This window comes from Athene noctua, chromosome 2 (genome assembly GCF_965140245.1).
Source record: "Athene noctua chromosome 2, bAthNoc1.hap1.1, whole genome shotgun sequence".
NCBI lineage: Eukaryota > Metazoa > Chordata > Aves > Strigiformes > Strigidae > Athene > Athene noctua.
In genome coordinates, this window is record NC_134038.1 from 60,353,095 (window position 1) to 60,375,686 (window position 22,592).

General features: G+C 33.9%; 1 protein-coding gene across 1 annotated transcript in view; it reads right to left on the bottom strand.

The window, feature by feature from the left end:
- The window catches only part of CDH19 (cadherin 19), a 68,500-nt gene that overhangs the window by 43,512 nt on the left and 2,396 nt on the right, over window positions 1-22,592 (bottom strand). The window contains exon 2 of the mRNA XM_074899291.1: window positions 14,749-14,840. The gene's annotated coding sequence lies outside the window, so the exon portion shown is untranslated. The remainder of the gene's footprint in view (window positions 1-14,748; window positions 14,841-22,592) is intronic.

Sequence of the window (22,592 nt, forward strand, 5' to 3'; positions counted from 1 at the left end):
TTAACCTATTCTTTCCCTCTTTCTCAACTCAGCAAAATGCCTGCAAAAATGCTGAAGGTAGTAGGGTGCCATCAAGAAGCAAAAAATGTGCAACTTTCTCCTTTCTGCTCAATAGGAATTGTCTTAACTGATTTTATCACCTCCGATATTCTTGTCTTCAGTTAAACAAAAGGAAATGCATCTTGAAAGCTGTAGCTTCCTGCAGCTAGTTTCACTGGCACAAAGTATTCTTTCAGAAAACGAAGGCTTTGCATAAACTATATGCTATTATTGACTTCTCAGTGATTTTTGGTACAATAAATGAAACTCTGATTTTTAAATAAAGTGCAGTGCTCAGTTAAGAATGGCCATCGTCTATGAGGCAAGAAGGAAAATTTTCAAAATCCCCATCACACACATTTAAAATCTTAAAACCTTAAAACTTGGCAATGGCATTAGCTGTTCTTTTCAAGGCTTGAAGAATAACATTTTCTATGCAGGAGTACTGTAGTTTATGAATTTATCACATGCCAGTTAGTTTGTACAACACAATGGAAAAAAAATATTTGTCTGCGTTTATTTTAGGCCTGAAAAATCCATAAGCCTTTTACGTGTCCGGGATAAAATATGAATTTATGTCTTTTAAGATCATTATTTAAATAAAAATAATAATATTATAAATACCCATCCTTATACAAAGGGAAATGCCATAATTGCTTAAAATAACAGACATGTCATATGGATAACTATTCCTTTCTTTTCAGCAATTTTACATGATGTTGAAGATTATTCTGTTAAAATGTAATCTGTGTATGTATATTTACTGAGGAAAAGATAAAGGAGTTCTAATAGAAAGCCATATAGAATTGTGGGCATTGAGGGGCACATTCCAATTTCTTAACATCTTCTGTTTTTCAACTGTAAAGACATAACAATGCAAGACAAAACTTGAATGGAAGGAATGTGACTTGTGTACTCTTGTTTCAGCTTTCTGTGGAAAATTACTTATTTTTTAAAGCTACAAGAATAATATTTGTGACATGGAAGACAAGGCCAACAAAGCTCAACTTGGCTCTCAAGGCTTGAGTGAATTTTAAAAGGCCTAAAGGCCTTAGAGAGTCTCTCTGTACAACAGCTGTATTTAATGCTAAGTGGTAATTTGCACAGAAACTAATCTTGAAAATGAACATTCATTTTATTGCAGTACATACCAAAGGATAGACAACTGAAACAATGAAAGCTGAATAGTCAAAGAGACCTTTCTGAGGAATCATAAAGAAATTAATTTCAAACAATATTTAAATGAGGAGACAGGTGTTCAGTCTAGGCTATATCAAAAGCTTCTGGCTACCCATTGTGTTTTGACCACTTGTTCTAACAGTGTCCACCTTGTTCAACAAAGTATTTCAGGCTTGTGGTGCAGTATGTCATGCAGAGTGAATGCCAAACAGACACTCATTATCAAACTCATCTGACAGACACCATGTATACACATTAACACATCAAGGATACAAAATATGGCTATACTGGTCTACTCTTGGCCAGCTTTTAGCAATGCACTCAGCAGTTTGCCATCACCAATGAACAGTTTAAGAGCATAATTAATATTCTGATCTGTTTCAGTGTCTCCTTTTTACTAATTCTTGTTAATAGTCTATGATACATGGATTCAAGCACCACATCTTGGACAAATTGGGCAGGAATAAACATTTTTAAATTTTGACACGTTGCACACTTATAATATATAAAAAGACTTTAACTTGAAAATACAGACAGTAGGCAAATTATTGTAAAAAACCCATAAAGCTATGTAATGAAATTGAGAGTTATACGTATTTATGTTTTTCTCTTCTCTGCTATATCAGACATACTCAATTTGTCTTTAACTTTCAGAACCTTTCAAAGCATATTTACTTCCAACATCTTCCTACTCATTTGACATTGAGACACTGCCTGTAGCCTCTGACCAGTGCATGTTGCCATTCTTTATAAATCCAATTGTTCCCTTGTGAAACAATCACCTTTCTGTTCCACACACTGTAACACACTCTCAGAAGTAGTTCTTGTAAAATACCCAGAAACTAATTTCTTATTCCCTCCTCTATTTCTAATCTTTCCTTAAAATTCTAAATTTCAGTGTTATCTACTTAAAGGAAAAAAAAAAAGTGATCACAGGAGATTCTATGCTGGGACTACTCCCTATCGCAGCGACTAGTATTGTGTCATTATTCCCTTGTACTCCTCTGTCTTTCCCTATCTATCAGCTGTCTCTTGTTTTAAACTCAATTTGTAAGGTTTTTGCAAATTAAATGACCTTGTACTCTGTGTTATAATTATAATATAGAGCAGAAGGGAGGATTATTAAAAGCACAAAGCTTTTAGGTGCTATAGTAACATGCACAAATAGATAAATTTTTAATAGAATATTCTGTCATTGAAAAAAAAGACAAAGATATTTTCAGAAATGAGAAAATGAGCTATCACTAATATTTTCCCAAGGGAATGAGAGAAGTGGAGACCATTGTTCTGCTCCTGTCCTATTCTTCAGGAAGTACATCTCCACTGTCTCACTTGCATTTGATTGCAGCAATAAAGACTGATACTTAGAACAGAGTAATATCAAATGTAGTTGTAATAAGCAAGCTACAGCTTTTAAACCAGTATATTCCTTTTATATCCAATAAAAATCCCAAGTTTTCTGTAGACTTGGAACAGTTTTAACTTCTCGGCACAAAGCTGCAGAATTCTGTGATAGGTTTGTTCTAGAACCATCACCAAGAGACATCCTGTCACCACTAGAAACCAGATGTTAGTTTTAGTTTGCTGGTAGTTTGACTTGGTTGTGAATTCCCTTTGTTTTACTAATAGTAATTTATTTAAAATTACAACATTACATCTTTACATTACAAAATAATACCTGTTATTCCCTAACATTGCAAGAATAACAATAGGAAGAATAAAAGATTCAAAAAATACAGCTCCTGGCATACAGTGAAGTTATATATTTGTTGGTGAAAAAAAAAAAAGACTAGGGGTGGACAAAACAAAAGCCTTCTAAAGCACTGAAAAAACCCCTAACAACCAATTACAGTGAAGATGAGGATAAATTCTGTTCCAGTTCTGTTAGCTGAAGAATAAGGAATAAACAGCTTAATTTTATTAAAAAAAAAAAAAAAAAAAAAAAAAAGTGCCATAATTTGATATAAGTCAAGTCTTTTATTTAGGAGGTAACAAAACGCTGAAAAGTAGTAATAGATCACATCGTAGATACTCCTTAACTAGAGACCATTAGAACCACATCACATATGCACTTGATCCACTTTACAGCAGGAATTCCGAACAGTGACTCCTGAGAAAAACAAATCTCTCTGTCCTTGCAAGTACTAAGCAGAGCCAAAAATGCCAGACTGAAAGACATTACTTTTGTGGAATTTGGTGTTGTCTTTGCTTGTTTTAATAACATCCAGCAAACAAAAACAATAAAGGGGAAAAATTCATGTAAGCCATTCTAATTTAATATGCAGTTTCAGAAACATATTTCTTATCTCGAGAGGCCTAGCATGATGTTGTTTCAGTAGCAAGTTCTGGTTTGTGAATTGGTGTTATTATGATTATAGTGAAATTTGTCTCCCTTGTATGTTGCTGTCTTTAATTTTCACTTAATAAGGTAAAGAAGAAAAGATATTTGTAACTAACACCTACAGATTACTGTGTTAGAAAAAGCTTGATAGAAGCATTCTTTGATAGAAGCCTTCATAGTTTCAACTATACATTTGTTCATTTGCACTATGTTTACTGGTTATTTGTCCTAGCTAAATTTTATATAACTGATTACTGATAATCCTAGTGTATTATAGTGCTGCTGCTCTATTTTCCTTACAGAGAAGACTGTATATGGACTCAATTTCATTGACTAGTTTAGGTTTCACACAATATGGTAGACACCTAGGGTATGTTACTTCTAGAATTCCCAAAGAATTAATCATATATATACCAACTAGCTTAATAAAGGTATATATTTTGTGGGTTTTAGATTGTTTGGGGTTTTTAAATCTTTAAATGATAAAATCTTCCAGACTGTGCAAAGTAGTGGACTTAATTCTATTCTTGCTGCTTCTTACCATTGCTGAATTTCACATAGAGCCAGATAACATTTTTTTACAGGTTTGGTGTGCTAGAAATTCCTCATTACTATTTTTATTGATTTTTAGCTGTGATTTGATCTTTTGCAGTCAGTGACAAGATTTTTTTTTTTTTATGTAAGTTTTCCGTTCTTCAGGTATTTTAACTATTTTATTTGGAAACACTAGAAAAAGGAAAACTAAACTCCTAAGGAAAAAATATGGCATATTTAGCTCCAACTACACCGGATGTGCCCTCTGGTTCAACTGATAACTACCACAGCAGATTAGCAGAGAAGAAGTCACTGTTGTGACAGTAATGTTTAACTGAATTCATAAAAAGCAACAGTGGGAAGAAAGGACTAAAATTTACAAGAATTTATTTTGCTATTTGAACTTCACTTCTGCCTGAATAACACAGTTGTTGTATGCCACAAAAAAAAATGCAGTGTGATTGATTGATTGATTGATTGACTGATTAACTGATTGACTGATTCATATATTCATTTTTGTGAGTGGGTAAATTTGATAATAGTTCTGCTGTAGGTCAGGTCTCATTTTCTATAACGCCTCTCAGCTTACGTTTATCTGCCTGATTTCTTTATAATTAGTTTAGCATTTAATATTGTTTTAGTTTTAGCTATTATTTGTATTAAATCTAAGTATTTTAACTGAGTCTTTTTTTTACTTTCTGCTCTTTTACCCTTTTTTTAAAAAAATAAATTTGGACTGCTACATCTAACAAGTATACTGAATTTAATTATACTGTGGCTATCAGAACTAACATCTAAAATGTCTTCAGTCAATTAATTAGAGTTATATCAATAATAGTCTTGTTAGTCTGTTGCATGACTAGCTATTTTAAAAGCTACTACTTAACCTTGAGAAGTGTCTACTTTAACATACGCCTTGATGTGACATTTGCCCAGATTATATTGACTGGTAGTGCATATTAACACAGTATAGTTGCATGTGTTTCCACTAGTCACACAGTACTTTACTTATGTGGAGAGCAATTACTTAAATTTTATGAATGTAATATAAATTTCACTTCATTCTAATTGGTACATTATTTTCTTCATTTTGTAAATAAGTTATTATACCATTAGGGAAGGTCTCCAAACTGTTATATGGAATTGCCAGAGTAATTATCTGTCAGTTATACATGGCAAAAAATGGGCTTAGAAAAATTAATTTATTAGTTGATTAGTGCCTTTAAGTCTGTGGATTTTAATCAGTGTAGAGTTTACTGATTAGAAATTCTGTCATTCCTATTGCTTTATAATGGTTTACCGATTATCTTAACAGATATTATCTGACCCCAGTATTTTATTAAAATATCTATGGCACTGTAGAAAAATCCCAGATGCCCTTTCAGATGATAAAACTCTGCGTCTTCAAACTATGACAAGCCATAGCCAGAAGTCTGTCCATACTCGAGATTCAAAACATCTTTTAGAGTGTCAAACTGTGATATTTATTTCCCCCATTAAGAAACTATAGGAACTGTAGGGAAAGGTAGGACATTTGTTTTAAAAGAAGGAAAAGACATAAAAGGTGAAGGATGAAATTTCCTGCAGTGACTGAAGAAAACAAGTGGTAGAGCTCTTCCCTGTTCAGCCCACAAACCAAAGGAGATAGTATTGAAGGTAGGGTGATATATTCTATGTTTTACAGCCTCACGCCACAGTATCTTTGGTTGTTCTCATTCCCTTAGTGGAGTTATATTAATCACCAAAAGCCATGAGTAAACCATCATAGAGAAATAGGCTTTTTTCTGAATTAAGCCAGTGACTATTGGTGCTATTTTATTCTGTTTGAACTTTGCCATATAAAACTGGCTGCACAATACCTGTTTGCTAATGGATGTGATCATACAAGATGAGATAACCAGTCTCTTGCATTTTCAACCCTGTTCCACCAGTATTTTTAGAATGGAGCAATTGATTGCTGATCTGCAGTTTGCTGGAGATATACATATCTGGGAGCACCTCAATATTTCTAGGTGTGGTTCAGCATTCCTATGTTTGACTTCCTTTAGGTGATGGCTGCCACTGCTGTGACTCTATGGAAAAAGATTCTCATGATTTTGGAAACATAAAATCATTATTTCACTCACTGTTATAAATTATATTACACAGATCTGGAAGTGCAGCCTCAAACACTTCAGTCATGCCCAAGGCAGAAGGACACCCAAGTCTTCTCATTGCAATTCCTTTGAGCTCCTTTAGAAACAGCCTCGTAAAGATGACGCACCCCATCTAAAAAGTCTCTGGGTAATTAGACCTTTAGGATTTCTCCCTGGTTTGTGTGGCGTCTTCTCTTCTTTTGGAAGCATAGCTTTTCCACATCTTATTAAATGAAGAATGGAAGTTATTTGGTGAATAGTTTCATAGATGAGAGACACAGATATTCCTACTTCACTTTCTTGCAAGGAAGAAAAAGGAAGCAAAAATGAAGTAGGACTTCATCTCTTGTCTAAACTCTGGTAAATTAATGATTATATTTAGTTCTTTTTCACAGACTATTCTGCCATATAGAAACATTCTACTTTAGTCCAGATGCTTCCTAGCTAAAGAAAAATTAAAATGCTTACCTTAGGACTTAACTTGATGAAAAATTATGTTCATTTTCTGCAGTCATTCAATAGCTTCAGTAATTTTATTCTGATGAAAAAATCAATTTAGTAAACAGATGCTGAGATGCTAAAAATTTCAGTTATTCCAGTAGTTGTGGTACACTCCACTCTCTAAACTAAAATAAGTAAATATTTACTTTTAATTGTAGCTTTCCTTAACTATGATTATTATTTATTTTTTAAGATAGTTTGCACTATAGAATATTATGACTAAACTTATGCCTTTTAGCATAAATATTTTGCTGATTAAAAAGACTAACACATGTACACAGTAAAACCAAAAATTCTTGCCTTCTAGCATTTGCTTTTTAATGTAGAGAAGTAGCAAATCCAATTACAAGACGTTTGATTCACTGGGCAAATCCTACTGGAACATTTTCGTCTCTGCAGGATACCACTCGGTACTGAAGAACCACTTGTCAGCATAACGATGTAATGGACCACATTCTGTGATTCACACTTGAATCTGTTTGCCAAATTATTTTCAGGAAGGCACTTCATGAAATGCTTAAAAACTCTCTTTAGGATTCAGGTTCTTTTTTTTCCTTTCATTCATATTTTTTTCTTTAGATACACTAAAACTAATACTGCAACAAATTAATCTTTTCCATGACTTTTGAGGAGGTTTAATTCCTCCAAAAGTGAAACGCCTAAGGATAAAAAGAAGCTTCAACATTTCAGTTAAGTGGATGCTTTTTCATATAATTAAACTATTGTTAGACTGGTGATTTTGGCTTTAGGGGCAAGTTTCCACATAAAATGAGGTAATTCAGAAGTGAAATCATCCAGTCTGTGTCAATGGGAAACTGGACTGAAATCAGATTCAACTGCTTATATTTGAGGAAACTTACTAGGACTCATTTGTAAAGTAAATAAATAATTATAAATATCATCCCTTAGAAGCAGTTAAAGAATGCATACCTTCACATAAGGGGGGGGGGGGGGGGGGGAAGAAGCAAAGAAAATTTTTTGTTTCATTAACTCGCTTTGAGCTGTTTATTAATAAAACACATTAAGGTAAATAAAGCAGGGAAAAATTACTTTTAATAGTATTAAGAGTTTTCATTAAAAGCTAGAGAATTTCCACTGATACAGTTTAAAGACACAATTTGAATTGATGAACAGATACTGTCTCTTGCATACATACATGCGCTCTCTGCACCCCCACGGTGGAAGTTAGTTGGAAAAATGCTGAATATACCTCCCTCAGGAAGGTTGCAATATCAGACAGGAAAGGGTAGAATTTGCCTGCTTTTTGATAGAGACAACAAGCTGAACAATATTTATAGTTTTCAGAATAAGGAGGAGTAGAGACAGAAAAGAATTGACAAACTTGCTAAAATACATAATAGTGTTTCTTCCCTTGTTATTCTCTTAGAGCTCTCAGCTGATGAATCTTCCATTATCTCCTGCAATGGAGTAAGCTCAGTTTCAGTTCTGCTTCTGTCTCAATGAGCAGAGGCTTGTATCTCCTTTATTCTCCTTTTTAACATTTCACTGTTCTGCTCCGCTTCCAGTAACATATCCTCTTTCCTCACTCATTCTATCAATTATGTTAAAGGCTAATATCCTTTTTATATCTATCTTGTATACCAAAGATATATTAAGCCAGTGTAGTTCTTATTTGATTCCATTAAAGTTTGTAAGCACTTTTCAGGCACTGAGGTACTCAGAACAGGATAGGGACAGAGCATTAGGTCATCCAGGCCAAAAAAAGGGTGTTGTATAATCAATTTCACATCAAAGATTTTCAAAAAGGATTTATTTTCTTTTCTGTTTTTTTTAAAGGTGTGGAATAAAATACTCCTGGTATAGTCCAACAAACCCCATCAGATTTGCAAATTTTACTTTTTTTTTTCCTAATGGAATCATATTTTAATAGAGTCACAAAAAAAATCCTAAAAATAAAATGCCTTTTCTAGCTATTAGCAATGAATCCTCCAAAAATTCTTGACAGTAAAGCTATTTTTTAAGGATAGGAGTTATTTTAGAGTCCTCTGATATTCCTGTATTCTAACATAACATCAGAGAATAGTTTCGGGATTAAAAAAAAAAAAAAGTCTAAATTGTATAGTATCCAGGACCTATGTCTTGACAGTCTTCATAGTCAGGTTAAGTTTTCTTTCTATGATATTTCAGAGCATAAATTTTGACCATTACTTTTATGCTTATCCATAAAATAAAATTCCACTTGCTCTTTTCATCTTGCTACTTGGTAAGTGTAGCATATCTCTTCCTGTAAATGGGGGAAATACTGTTTATACTTCTATTATCATTCAACATAGTCCTTACCTCAAATCGAATTGATCTTGGGACATTCTTATTAATTCTAAATTCCCTTTTGACTAAAACTCCATTAATCAGAAAGTCAGGAACACCACTAGAATTTGTGTTGCCTTTCTAAAAGTCATTGTTCAGGTCATATTGTGTTGTTTGGTGGGTTTTGTATATAACTCTGTAGGAAATAACCTTTGAAAAGTTCCTAACTATTATTTGGTGCCTTGAACGTCCACATATACTTCTGGTAAAATGCTGATTTTTTAAACCATTTCTTTCTTAGGTCCTTAAATTCTGGTCATTCTTCAGGCATATTTCATTATTTAGAGGGGAAAAGATGTTTTTTTATGAAAAAAAAAAACAAACAACCAAGCAAAAACCCAACATTTACAGCAGTGGAAAATTGGATTAACAATTCAATATGGATGAAGAGCTTAAAGTAACTCCCAAAATTCATCTGATATTATTTAATCTAAATATTATCATTAGTTGATAAGATTCATTATCTTCAGGACTAATACTCTTGATAGAAGCAAGCCAGACATCCAGTTTTCCTTGATACTGGCAAAATATTTCGCTATTTTTTCATATTGTCACACTTTTTTTTTTTTCTATTTTCCAATCAGTTTTTACCTTACTACAGCAAGATTTTTGCTTTTCCTAGCCTACATTTAATTCTTTCTCACTGAGAAACTGAGGCATTGAGGGTCCCTCGCCACTTTTTTCCCATTTTTCATTTAAAAACTGTTTTTCACTTTGCACCTAAGACTGATAAACTTACTCACTGTCAGTTCTGTCCCCATCACTGTAACTCATCTGCAATAAAAGTTTATTGGATCTTTATCCAAGTTTTTTACCTCTCTTTAATCTTTGTGTGTCATTATCCCCTCATTATCTGTGTGAGCCTCTGTTGCTTCTCTGTTCAATGTTATCTCTCAATCAGATCTCTCAGTACAGATTTCTTTTGATACTTTATTTCATAGAAACCTATTGTAAAAAATAAATGGTGCTGTATTATATTGTTGAGTCAGAGTCCCTGTGAGTCATTCAGACGGTAATTTTGCCTATTTCAAGAGCGCTTATGTACTTTGTAGCCTTAGCTTTTGTATCTCCAACTAAGCAGGTAACCTCAGTACTTTATGTATTACTGGAGTGTTAAAATGCACAATCAAACTCAACATTCTTCAACTATATCACCTACTTTCTCTTTCACTGAAAGAAGCTACTTAAACCAAGAAGCAAGTGGAGGATAGAGGCAGAAATAGGAGTAGTTCACACCAAAAGTAAATGGATGGCTTTAACAGGGTAGGAATCATGGTGAATGGTAAGTAACAAGAAGTGAGAGAACCTTGTGTTTAAAATGTGATTTGCTTTTCACGCAGTGATTAGGAAAGAAAGAGGTTAGACATGGAGTCAGACCTGTGTTGGAAAGTAGCATCAAGTGTGCTGGGCCAGGGGCCTCTCAGTGCACAGGAGACATGCACAGGATGAATTGCCTCCTGGTCTGTGCACACTGCATAGAGCACAGCTATGGAAACCAGCAGTCATGTCCTCTGCGTGTTTCAATTTTCTCCTCAGCTTTAAAAGTCAGACTTAGCTGAAAACTATAGATATATCCAGTCTAACTCACCTGAAGTTGTTCAGAAATATTACTTCTAGTATTGTTTTTTCTCCTTTCAAACTGAAACCTGTGGGAGTTGTAGAAATTGAATGCAAGAGCCCCATGTCTGGTAGAAAGCAGCAGAGCACTCTGTTAAGTATTAATTACTCTCTCAGTTGTTTCAAAAGAATATTAAAAACACCAAAGGTTGGGCTGTGACATTAACATGGTGCATTTCATGGTCAAAGTAGTTTCTCCAGAGCAAAGGAGGTAAGAGAATGGATTAAGAAAATTCTAGAAGTTACTGTTATCAGACCTTGATGATAAAGTGGAACGACACGTACTACCAAAAGAAGTTTTGCAGTCAAGAGAAAAGTTTATAGAAGACAGAGTAGTCTGAGAAGATTTCAAAGATTCACTGAGTACTGTGTTGAAAAGCAGGAGACAGAAGGCTTGGGAATGGGACTAAGGAAGAAACATGAGGCCTTTGCAAATAGCAAACTTAGTCACAGGTGATGCATGTTTGAAGAGATAACAGCTCCCGTATTTCTGTGCTTCTTTTAAATAAGAATTTCCTGAATAAATTTTCAGAATAAAGAAACAAAATAACAAAATAAAGTTTTTAAAAAAACAAACGAACATCAAACTAAATGAAACTTGAAAATATATTATGGGTAAAATTGACTTTCTACTAATTTTGTAACATTATCTGTATTAATTCTCTTAAATAGAAGCAACTATATGATAATCAGTTTGGCCTTGGAAACTCGCCTATAAAAATTAGGGACTTCTGGTGTTTAGTTGGCAAAGCATGACCAGAACTATTTCTGTCACGACTGTTTTAGTAAATTTTATTACTATATGTATTGGTAAGTTTTATATGTCTCTGTAAATTTAGCTAGTGACTCACAGAGAAGAGAAACAAACATGGATTGTATTTCCCATCCCTCACTGTATTAATTAGAAGGAGTGGGGAAGTTTTCGCCAGGAATTAATGTTTTAAGAAAATCTCAGGATAGGACATAGGAGACCGGCATATTTTATGTGAAATTGATGTGTAAGACGTTGGGTACTTCTTTCAAAGTTTATCACTTCACAATGACTCATGAAAATTTGTAGTGAAGAAAGCACATCAAAATCCATCAAAATGAGTAGATACTTTTCACATCACTTCTTGGCCTTGGACCTGGCCATCAGCATTCTTGCTTTGTAGACATTTCCTTTATCAAGCTTGAGAGCATTCTCTGGTTCCTACACAGCTGAGAGGATAATTTCAATGCATATAAACATATGAATATGCATGAGCTCTCAAAAAGGCCATGATTCACTAAATCAGATTGTTTAAATTTGCCCCCAAAATAAGTTATTACAAAAAAAATTACTGAAATATGTTTCTATGGATATCTCACTTCTTTAAAGGGAACTTAATCTACATAATTCCTCTTCTTTCAGCAGTCTGCCAGAGTTTCTGACTTCAATTCATTGCAAGCTAGCCAAAACTTGGAAGTCCATAAAGTTGCCATAGTAACTAAATGGACAAAGACTTAATTCACTAGTTTATATAAGCCAGAACTCATATCCTGCAGACAGTAGTGGTCTTAAAACATTTAGGTCTATCAAGTCTACTGTTAATGGATTATATATATACTTAATAAATAGGTGTCAGTTCCTTAGTTAGTGAAAAATGGGCTTTGATTGCCCCATGCTGTCTCAGAAGTAGTTGTATGTTGGATAGTAATCCCATCAAAAAGTCAAAGGGAATGAAAGGAACAAGAAACCAGGGTATGGTTTACAGTAGCATTTTCCATGTTAAGAGAAGTTATGAGTTATTAACTTATTAAGAGTTTATTTCAAAAAAAAAGTTCCCCAAACTGAGCTGTTAAACTCCACAAAAGCTGTGTGGATTTGACAGTAACAGAGAACAGCACACTTTGAATTTTGCAATCTAGTGAAAACAGTGAGACTGGAGTCAATTGTTATTATTCCCACTCCACAGATATAATCTGCAGTGACACTGCTCACATAACAAGAAAGATGTGGAAAAGCAAAACTGAAGGAGAAGTCTCTTGAAGAATGTGTTATGAATTGCATCATTTCATCATGGGCAGCATGATTTACTTAGGGACACTGCATTCTTTTGTATTAAAACAAGAGTGTGACATAGTCAACTGTCATGCTGGGTGGTGCCAAGATGGATGTGACAAAATTAAGTAATAAAAAAAAATTATTTATTAGCTTAGTTCAGACTAAGCTGCTTCTCAGCTTCTTGATCACGAACAGAATATCTTTTAGTTCAAATAGATTTGAGATCACCCACTAACTCTGAGAACAATAACAGCTTTTCTGTCTGCTTAATTTTGCTATCCTTCCCACATCTTCTGCTTTATGCAACATTTAGCAATTGGGCAGATTAGAATCATAAACCAGTCCTGCTGCACTGCAACTTTCCTAAATAGCACTGGTAAATATTAAAAATATCATAAACATTGTTTGGGAACTTTGCACTAGTAAATGGGTAGGGACATTTTAATCATTGAATCTACCTATAACTTCAGTGTCTTAGAGAACCAATTCTATATAATTTAATTCCCTAGATTAATGAATTTTGTAGCTCTTTTTCATGAGATTCCTGAGTACATCAGTTATTCATTTTAATCCTGCAAGTTTGAAAAGAACAGCCCAGATGGGAATTGCCATCACAGCTTTATTGTATTTTACATTGCTTTATTTCATTCTTTTCTTGTATTTTAATTCTAGTCCCAGCTTTCGGCAGGATGTTGAACCTGTAAGTTTCCCCCGCACATTTAATTCAAAGAGCAGACTGACACCTATATTTCTCCCTGGGTGGAATTCCACTGCTCATCATGCTATCAGACTTTATCACTAGATTTACATTTTGTGTCATGCCAGCTATCTTATATCATTCCAGGTGGTTTGGACCCTTTTATAAATTCTTGCCCAGGACTTGTAAATAGCAGATAAATGGCATGAGAGGCAACAGGATGTGGAAAATTCTTCTGAGAAATAAGAAAAATGTTAACAAAAGTGAAAGAAAACAGGGAACAGTTAGATACAGCATGATTGTAAATTTCTTTTGTTGTCCCATATAATAATAGAAGAGTTGGAGTTTTTTATGATGTTAGGTAAATTTTGCTTTGTCTAGGAAGTTCTCATGAGCTAGTGAGATAACATAGGCCTCTGCCTTAATGTTAAGCTTCCTCTGATCTTCCTTCTCCAACTTCCACTTCTGTTCAGCACAGTTTGACTTTTTAGAGGTCTCTTATGGAAACTGGGTTTTTTTACTAGAAGATATCCTGTAATTCAGGACTTCTGATATAAAACTAGTTTTTATGGGGGTTTTTTGGTTCGCTTTTTTTTTTTTTTTTTCCCCCTCAAAGACTGTTACAGAGCATATGAACTTTATTAAAACAGTAAGTGCTAATTTTAAAGAAAATATCTGTCCTCTGGACACTTAGAATCAAAAGGCTACTCTGAAAATCAGTGCCTAAATCACAGAAACATATTCAACTGCTTTCACAAAGGACATCATATGCCAGTGTAATGAATGGAAGGGCATTTTCCCATGTAGGGTATTTGCAAAATACTGAGATATTCTCTATTACCTTTGGTTGAAACTTCATTCAGTAGTCCATCAAAATTTCACTAGTGCTTTGTTTAGAAAAAACTAAGATTAAAGTATTTAGACAACTGGCTGACAAATCATGTAGAGATAAACTGGGATTACTGCCTAGTCTCACGTTTTTGCTTTAGAAAAGGATGTACAAAAAGAGCACTAAAAATATTTTAGTTCTGAGTTCTTGCTGCTATTACCAAAACTGTCATCCAGGAAAATAAATTCTGTACACTTCCACTCTCATTTTCATTCAAATTATTTTTGTGACCTTCTTGACCTCAACTGAAATATGACCCAAAATGTACATTGCTAATGCTGATTATGTTATTATGCTATTTTGGAATCTTAAGAATGTCACAGAAATAAAAAATTACCTAGTGGATAGAAAGTATCATTTTCCTAACAAACAAATAAAAGTGTTTCAAGCTTTGTTAGTGGAACATGAAAATAATCTCTGTAGAGTAACCAATAAATCTAATGTTTGAAAGAAATATTTTACCTTGAGGAAATGGTTGAACTCTGAGCTGTTTCAATGTTGAAAAATTCCAAGCTGATCAAATTCTCTGAAAAGCTTCAAAGGAATATCTTTCTCTGTAAAAGAGAATGAGAACAAAACAAAACAAAACAAACCACCCTACATGTTAGCTCGTACAAATCCATATAAAGAGGAAATAAATTCATATAAATTCATATAAAGAGGAAAATGGTGCCATCTGTGGATGACACCACTTTTTTTTTTTTTTAATATTGATATCAAACTGTATGATGAACTATTTGCAGCTAGGATCAAATAGAGACCAAGCAAGCTTGTGAACAGGCAATCTTGAAGCAAAATATGATCTATTATCAGGATTCTTACAATTCAGTCTATTTGGATTTACAGCACCATCTTTGTGGAAACAGCAACTGATTCAGTATACAGGCCACATAATTCATCTGAAAAGAAACCACTTCACCTTGAAGAGCACTTCCTCCACTGGCACTCAGTAGAATATTGTTCTGTATTAAAAATTCAGTTCTTTTTGTGCTAAATGGTAAATGAACTGTAAGAAGTCCCCTTTGTATCACCTCAGAGGACTACCTTGCTCTCCCGCAGTCCTCTTAAAGGATAGTTTATAGCTTATAATTTAACATAAGTTTTGTCAGTATCACCATGACTTTAAGCTACCTTTTCCCTCTCTTCACCAGCCACTTTTGCTGCCCCTGATCCAACTGCTCTTGTTTACTGTTCAAATGAGGAAATCGCATGCTATCAATTGAACAAACTAAAAAAAAAAAATAAATAAATAAATAAAAAATTTTTTCCAGGTTAGTTACTACTTGTACTATAGAGGAGACGGTTTGAAGGGAAAAAATGCCGTGTTAGGTAGGACAGTGGCTGGGATGCTTACAGCATGTTTATGGCATAATAAAAATAATACTGTTTCTTAAGACTAAGGTTAAACTCTTCACGTTCTAGAGCTTTTTCTTCTATAGTGTTCATTTTGCTGGGCATCTTAATATAATAGCTAAGAACTGCTTCCAACCTCACTACGTCTAAATCCAAATGCTTATTCCTCTTTAGAATGCTTAGAAAATACCCCCAAAATAATGTTGGGGTTTTTTCTATGCAGGAAACAGAGGGATGAAAAGAAATGAAAGAAAATAAATATTTTGAGAGAATGTCTTTTGATAAGATTTTATTGCAAGATCCTGATACATAAATATCACAGATTGGTTTAATACAAGAACCAGTGCAAGATAGACCTTGGACCTTAATCACTTTAACCATGAGATAACCAAGATTCTGCCTGGCTTTCTCATTCTTTATAAAAAGTGGTCTTTGACTGGGTTGAGTTTAATGAAGTAAACTGAGCTCTATTTTTTGTTTTCCAGTATTCATAATGCTTTCTAACTCTTGTATTTCTAAATCTGTGACAAAGAAAATAAAATAATTGTGTCTTTCTCTTGTAACCCTCTTGCAAGTTACAATTATAGCAGGGGAATCTTTTACCACATTTTGAGATTAATTTGCCATTTGCTAATAATCCTAAGAAAAATCTCTAAACTAAATATATACACAGTTCCTGCATTTTTAAAAGTATTTCAGAAGTTCAATGTGTACAATAATTTCCAACACTAAAAAAGATGTTTTTCTAAAACACCTTTAGTATCACTAGTGGACTATTGCTACAGCAATGATCAAAAACCACCTTCAATTTATGTTTGCAAATTAAGGAGCTTATATGTGATTTAACAAACATGCTATCAAATTGTTTCCTTTTTTATATATCTAGTTTATTTTCAAAATAAATGGTAAATGATGTTAAGCGCACAGACCTTTATGCAAACTTACCAATATATATATATCTATAGCTAGCTACCTAAGGAAGAAGTCCTGAAGATCTAAAGCTGTTGAGGTATGCCCTCTAAAAATCTCTAAGTCATTGTGACTTGAATGAAACTTTTTTTTTCCCCTGGTATTTTATGACCATTGTTTATAAACATGTCAGTGTTTAAAAATAAAAACAGTGGGGTTTGCATGTGAAAACCATACACTGTAGCATTTTATTTTTTCAAAACTTGAAAGGGGGTTCTTTGTTTTCTTTAAATTAATTTCCTCTCTGGAGATGGGGATATGAGAATACATAACTTTAAATTTTATTTTTTAACTAATTGTGAACTAATTTTGAATCAATTTTTAACTAACTCTTAACTTCATGAAGCAATACAGGGCAAGAATGAGCAGGCTGTGACTAATAAACCTCCTGTGATTTGTCAGCAGTGTAGCTGCAGCCTGCATGCCTGAGCTTTGTGACTGGCATCAGGGCTGAGCTGGCTCAGCACCCCCCAGTTATCTCCTTCCCTCAGCTGTGGGAAGCAGAAAGCCATCAGCAGTGGTTGAGGCTGTCACCTATAGTTCTCCCTTGCATCAAGCGATCGATGTATCTGACGGGCAAATACCTTACATTGTCTTTTACACAGATGAACTTGCTGCCACTTGACAGAGTTCCAACCTTTTACACCTATTAAGGAAGGAAACAATAATGCTGTCCTGAGTTTTCTATATGCTGCCTCTCACTGTGTCCTAAATGAATCACGAAATCAATTTGCAGCCTCTCTGCCTCAGTTAAATCAAACTTATTCACAGTTTCCACTGAGCAAAAAATATTCAGTGCTTCTCCACAGGTACCTACTGTCACTTTGACAAGATATATCAGAGTCTTTGCCAAAGTTACAATGTCCAAAATATTTGTCTTTTTTATTTATTTAGCCTTACTTGTTACTTTTTTACTATTTTATTTCATCATCTTTATTAGTATTATTTATGTGAATTAATTCTACTCCTAGAATCACTGCCTACTAAATATAACTGCTAAACGAAGTAGAAAAATTTATTTTATTACCAGAAGAACAGAACACAATATGGAATAAAGTTCCTTTTATTGAAAAATTGTCACCTCAAGATGAAATATTACAGTGTTTATTGGGGACTCATAGATATTATAGGCCTGTTAATAACCTAAGAGATTATCTACATTTTTTCCCATGCCTGTGTATGATTATTCTTTATGGCATAGATAGCATTTTTAGTTTTAATAATGCAAAGCCTGAGGCTTGCATGTTTTCTTAAGACTGCATTTATTAATTTAAGAGCCTGAAAGTGAAAGCCCTAGTGTAACGTGACTATGCAGACTCCCTCAATAGTCAATGGAAGGAGAAAGGCATCTGTGTTTTACTGCACTGTAAGAAAGGTAACTAACATATGAAGTCTAAATCACCCTTTCTACCTAGAGATCCTGACAATTAACCTAAGCTAATAAATTACCTAGAAGACATCTACAAACAGGTCAGATGAACTGCATCCTTAATCTTATTGCAATCACCACATAAATAATTCTATTTCTGTGCAAGTTCTTTCACATCTGAGTTCATATTAATATCAGTGAAGATCAAGGCACATCTTGTTAAATACGTTAGTACTAATTTACATTAAGGAGTAGAGCTCACAGTTCCTCTGTTAGATATGTTTTGGATTTTAGGTAGAGATAGATGATTCCAGTAAAGGTAATTAGACCAGAACAAATATGTTTCCTAGATTATCTAGTCTAAAAGAGTGTTTGAAATTCTTATCAAACACACTATTTATCTTCTTCATACAAGTTATTTTGAATTATAAGCACTTTTTAGAAACCATTTGTCTCTAGATTGGACAAGAGTAATAATATTAACCAAAGGAGTTGACATTTCTTCGTGTTTTCTAGTATATTAAAAAAAAAAAGTCTTCAGGAAATTTTTCCTCACACATTTTGAATCCCTACTTAACACAGCTGATTATGATAATATTTTTCCTCCATATGATTACTATGATTTATGATTAATATGGTCATATCCTATTAATACTATGATATCATACTCTCATATGTAAATCATAAATACTATGTCATAGTGTAGAAAGAAAAGAAACATGTTTCTTTCAGATGTGAAAAAGCATCAAAGTAAAACTGTTTTCTACATTTCCGCACTTTATAGTTTTCTGTGGTTTTGACACATATATTAAACTCACATTTTTCATGCATTACAGGCAAGTATGATTTCAGCCTTTTACTGACATCAATTCATCCTCCAATAGTTTCTGCTACATGAGCTTGTAGGTTCATCCCACTTCCCTTGTTTAGGTATAGTGAGCATTGCTTCAACATATTCAGACTTAAAGAAAGCCTAACACAATTGCAAATTCCTAGAAATCTGAAGTTGCTGTCTGTATAAGGCCACTGAAATCCATCCAAAAAGTTTCTTCAGATATCCTACTGAAGTAGTGTACATTTTAATCTCTCTGAAATTTATGATTAGTAAGACTCCAGAATACAGTCTATCATGTTTATGATACAGCATTAGTTGCTGTGCTGCCTTGTTTTCATTTGAAACAAAATGAACTGAATCAGGTGATAGTAGCTCAGACTTAAGCAGTATTTCTCCACTTGGAAATCAGCTATTATTCTGGAGAGGCTATCTAGAAGAAGAAGAAGAACAACAACAACAACAAAATTAAGAAAAAGGCAAGGCACACAACAAAAAACCCAATGGACAGAAAATCCATGATTTATGGTAACTTACCAGTTATTCATATCTTTGAATTATTTACAAATCCAGCTTGTATAATATATCTGGGAAATATGATTATAAATCTATATTTCAGGGTTTCTTTGAATGCTTCATACATGCAACAAATCCATGCTTGTAGACACTATATTTGGGAGTAAGTTCCTGCTTTAAATTTTCTTTTGTTCTGAGAGAATAGTTTCATTTGTGGGAAACAAACAATAATATCTAGTGAGAAAAACTTTTAAGAGAGATCCCAGAGGTACATGGGGAAGGGAACCCAGGGGTATGTGAGCGGAGAAACTATTTGGGTACATGTGGGAGGACTCTACAAGGGACTCAGAGAGACCCCAGCGACCCCCACTGCCCCATCCCAGAGCGTGCACCACACGATGGGGACTGCTGTGCTGACCTGCCTGATCTTCCTCCTGGAGGGCACCATCTCCCCCTTGCAGGTCAGAGCAGTCATGTCACTTGTAAAAATTTCATACAGCTGTCATTAAAATGTTCAGGTAACAGTCCATTTAGTCTCCACACTGTCAAGTTGGCCTTAACCTGTGACAGTCTTTGAGTCTGGGGTCTGTTTTCCTGTAATCTCTAAGTGGGAAAAAAAATCTTTCATAAGATGATCGCTTAAAAAAAATAGCTGAGGTAAAGAATTGAGATAATATTACATGTAAGGCACCAGAAAATGGGTCTAATTTTATAACATTTACACACTCCTGAAAGTGCTCATATGAAAAGCCGAGCAATCAGCACAGTTTATCTCTATGTGACATTTCCAAATGCTATTTATAAATTTCATGGGTCAGTCTTTTATGAAAATAGCCATGTACACCAGCTATCTAATGATCTGGCATTTGAAACCAATTCAATTTATATGTTAAAATTGATGTTAGGGGAAAACCAATACACTTACCACATTTTCGTTCTGTAAGTCTGGTTGTCATCTTAGTTTGTCTGGAAATATCTTTTTGTTTTCCAGGGGTACCTCATGGGATATAAAGTAGCATAAATCATTCTACCTCATCTACCACTGGGAATTACTGTTAAGGGTAAATTTTAGTCCAGCCAATATGTATCACAGTGATACATAAAAAGAGCACCAGCAATGCCCTTAATCTTTCCTGATGGCTATCTGCATCTCATGGAGGAAGACAGAGTGAGAGATCAGCTGTTTAAAGACAAATAGGGCAGTAATTGAAACTAGCACCGTTTTCCGATTTGTTAGCAAAGATGGGGTTTTATAGTTTTCACTATACTGGCACACATCCTCCTCTCCTTTCATTCTTTCCCTCAAGTTTTCTGCAGGCTCCATGGGAAGCTGAGACACCTGGGAAAAGCATCATGAGCGTGACCCATTGCCACGGCTCATGGACCCTTGGACAATGGTCTCTTTTTTTGTGTTCTTCATCTGAATGATGAAAGAGAGAAGGGGTTTGCAACATTTAGAGAAAAAATCCTGTTTCATATCATCTCAAATGTCATGGATAACTCAAAAGGCAGCCAAAATTAAGGACTACTAGTCTCTGCCCATCTTCTCAAAAATATGTGCAAAAGCATCAGGGTGCTAAGCAGCTTCTGTAGTGGTTTGCACATTCATAGTCCTCATGCCAATATGTAACACAGAACATGTATTTGTGTATGAACATATGTGCCTCTATGACTGTTTTCCGTACATTTCAAAAATATGCAGAGAATCTTTAGAATATTTTGTATTATAAAAATTCTTATATGATGCTGTGTTATGATTTTCTCAGCTTTATTGGTGAAATTTTTTGACAGTTTTCTTGAAATTTTCAGAGTGCTTCCACTCATCCAAAATCACAGATTAGTGGTATAAGAACAATTCACATATTTTTGATTTTGGCTTCCATGTTTAGTCACTATGGGTAAAACTCCTGTGAAGCAAGTTCTGTTCACTTGTGACCACATTCAATGAAACACAATGTTTACAAAGCAATATAAGACATATATCCTTGTTTCATCTCCTGATTACTTCTGTTTTGGATATCTAGATCTCATTTAACAATTTCAAATTGTTAAAGAGACAATAATATAGTTTTCTTTGCAAAGTCTTTTGCTCCTGTTTTTTTCCAACCAGTTTTGACAGATCACATTATCCCACTTATGAACTGCAGGAGGGAAAACTTTACCATGTTTCCATTAAATTATTCCCCACATATTCTCCAAGATTTTCTAAAGGGAAAGAAGTGTGTAACGATAGTGTCTTTACCATTTGCCAAGCATTGTTTCTTTAAATCCCTTTTAATTTTTGTAAGATTTGTATTTAAAGAGGACCCATCAGTTTGGCTACACCATCAGAATGCTAACGATGAAAAATCACAACTCTTCTTTATGCTGCATGAGAATAAGGACGGGGCATTTTAAATATTACTATAGAGTATATCAGGTATATATTATTGTTATTGTATTATTACATTATTTATATAATAGTACAATATTCTGTTATATTATTCATTATTATATATTATGAATTTAAATATATAATATTGCTTAATACAGTTGTAAAAACAGTCTTAAACAGAAAAATGCCAAGCAAAGTAAAACTTCAAGAACTGTAAATTTTTATTTTATTTAACCATGTTATTTACCATTGGCTGTCTTAAAGATTTGTAAAATACTGAAAGAGTTTACTGTGCAGAGAGATTTTATTCTGGTTAGATTCGAATCAGAACAAATGCATAAATACAGTTCTCAGTCACACTGAATCCAGTTATTCTTTTGTTATTTATAATTTACTCTACTAGGATGTGTTTTGGCTTCCAAAATGTCATAATTCCATGTAAAAAGTGAAACAAAGATGTTAACTGACAGCTTACACTGCCTCTAATGTAAAGAGATTGTCATCCACAAATTTAACATTGCGTCAGAATTTATAAACTTTCTCCCTTAAGATATTTTTAGTAATCTTATTCCAGATATTACAGTTCTTTTAGTTCCAGTACTATATTTGCAGACAAAGTCTTTTACTGAGGTTTTACTTCTTTATTATTTTTTTTTTTCCCCAACTGAATATCCTTTATGTTGTTGTCTATTTGAATGTTTCTAATTTTGTTGTCTAAAAATAGTTTGTTTTAACAGGTAGGTAGGTGGCCTGAGAATGAGGAATTCTAATTTATTATCATCTTCCATTTACAAGGTCTTCACTATGTTTGACAAAAAGCCTGAGAGTAATATCCTGTTGCAAATATTGTTAACCGCTGCATCTTGTTAACAGCAGCAATTGCAATTCCTTTT